General features: G+C 40.1%; 1 non-coding gene across 1 annotated transcript; it reads right to left on the reverse strand.

Annotated features, from left to right (window-relative positions):
• Positions 1–2,245: 2,245 nt before the first annotated feature.
• Positions 2,246–2,350, reverse strand: LOC130520007 (U6 spliceosomal RNA). Its single transcript, XR_008948588.1, has one exon. It is a non-coding gene; the product is annotated as a U6 spliceosomal RNA (small nuclear RNA).
• Between the last annotated feature and the right edge of the window lie 150 nt (positions 2,351–2,500).

The following is a 2,500-nucleotide window of genomic DNA, read 5'->3' on the forward strand; positions in this document are numbered from 1 at the left end:
TCAGATATATGCAGTGACAAAAATAGGAATATAATGACTAAGTGACACATAGGTGGATTGACAAAAAATTGGAACAATACAAAGATTAATGTCGGAAGTATTATTTCACCAAATAATGAGAAAATGAAGAACGCTTCACGAATTTGCGTGTCATCCTTTCGCTTTTTTGCCAGCTGGTAATGATCGTCCGGGAAGATTTGGAAGTATAAGTCAATCACTGCAGCTCCAGAATTTTCGGACGTTGACATGATTGGTGGCTTCCAAAATTTCCGTCGATATGATTGGTGATTCCAAAATTTCTGTCAATATGAGTGGTGATTGGCCTTCACTGACCAATCCCATCGCTCCCACTGACCAATCACAGCGCTCAATTGTTGCTAACCGGCAGGTTGATCCAACTCTAGATCCACCTCCTCATTTTCGCAGCTTTAATTGTGCCCAACCACTGTTCATTCTTCTCTAATAGAAAGCGGCAACTAAACAATATTGACATGGTGAGTGTTTTAGTGACGCATAGAAATGTCGGAAGGCACTCCAACTGATTATATATCATTCGGGATAACTAGCGTTGTTTTCGATGTTATCATGTCGTCGTTGTGTTTCGCGAGTTTTCGCTAGCCGCAAGTTCTAAATACTGATCGTCAAATCTTCACACACTCATGCAAATGCCCTCGGCGGTTCAGGGCATGACCCTAATGTCTGCTCATACGTTTATTTTGATGGCATTTTTAAATAATGTCTGTCTATCATCAAAGGCAGCAGAAAAGAAGTCACACAAGGCGATAGGAGACGGAGAGTGGATTCTCGCCTTTGTCAGTTTGCCAGCACTGGGGTCTGGCCTGCAAGTGAGGGCAACAGGCCAGCCCCCCGACAAAAAAAATTGTTTGATTTGTATAAAGGTATGTAGCTTATTAAATTATACTCTAATACTGATAAAAATTGATCCCTATATTAATTCCAAGGATTTATAATTTTTAGGTTGAATAAATGTGATATAATGTAAATTTGTAATGACTAAAAAAAAAAATCATTTAAGATGTATGAAAAACCTTTTAAGCAAATTACTGTTGTTTTCAGATTGAGAAGTGCCCAAAATGTCCCATGGACAAAGATCCTTGTTCGGGGACTGATAAATTGCATCTGTGGGTTCCACGTACAGAAGGTAACAGTGCGTGCGTGAGTTTGTTTCAGTTTAGTTTAGTTTATTTGTAAAGTGCAGTTAATGCAATGAGTTAAGTGATGATGCTTCTGCTCCATCATGAAGTGAACGGCCAGCTGCAGCAGCTGTCCCTCAAGCTCCTGCCCCTGCCCCTGCTCCTGCTCCTGCTCCTTCTCCTGCTCCTGCCCCTGCCCTGCTGCAAAGCCCTACAGGCAGTGATGTCCGAAGGACCCCAGTGTTGACCCTGGCAATGGTATTTTGATAGTTATTCACATTTAAAAATTGACAATAATGGTTTGGCATTTTGTTATTTTTAGTTTGACAATATATGATATCTTTTGCTTTATTTTGATTCAGTTCAACAAGTCAAAATTCGGAGGGAGACATGTTGCAGCTGCAACTCCATATTTAAGCATGGCGTGGAAATTTACAAAGGTATGTAGAATTTTAAATGGAATAGTAATATTTGCAGCTATAACAGAAGAAACCGAGATGGACTGCATTGCTTCACAGACCAAGTCACTGCTGGCACAGGACAGGCCAGCACTGGCCAGACCGCACCTCCAGCCAGTATCGCTGCCCCAGTAAGTCATGACAAAAAACACTTCTCAATACAACTCAAGCACACATAAACCTATAAAACAAATACAGAGAGAAATAATAGAGCAATCAAAGTGCAAATGTTGGGTAAATACCCACACACATTTAATAAAGCGTCAGATAGATTCACCTACAAAATTGGAATGTTATGACTAAGCATCACATAGATCCAGTGACAAAAATTGGAATGTTCTTAGTGTCAGATGGATCCAGTGATAAAAATTGGAACGGTATAATATAGTGTCAGATGGATCCAGTGACGAAAATTGGAACGGTATTATAGTGCCCATAGATCCAGTGTCGAAAATTGGAACGGTATGACAGTGCCCCATACATCCAGTGACAAAAAAACAACATTATGACAGTGTCAGATATATGCAGTGACAAAAATAGGAATATAATGACTAAGTGACACATAGGTGGATTGACAAAAAATTGGAACAATACAAAGATTAATGTCGGAAGTATTATTTCACCAAATAATGAGAAAATGAAGAACGCTTCACGAATTTGCGTGTCATCCTTGCGCGGGGCCATGCTAATCTTCTCTGTATCGTTCCAATTTTAGTATATGTGCTACCGAAGTAACACAATCACTGTCGACAGACATCGACTCGGTATATGTCGGAAGAAACTCCAACACCATTCTGGGTCATGGTTGGAACACTGAGCTGCCACAGTGGGTGGAATCCTTTGAACACCTGTAAATTTTGGGTAAATACCCACACACATTTAATAAAG

The sequence above is a fragment of the Takifugu flavidus genome, unplaced genomic scaffold (assembly GCF_003711565.1).
Source record: "Takifugu flavidus isolate HTHZ2018 unplaced genomic scaffold, ASM371156v2 ctg261, whole genome shotgun sequence".
NCBI lineage: Eukaryota > Metazoa > Chordata > Actinopteri > Tetraodontiformes > Tetraodontidae > Takifugu > Takifugu flavidus.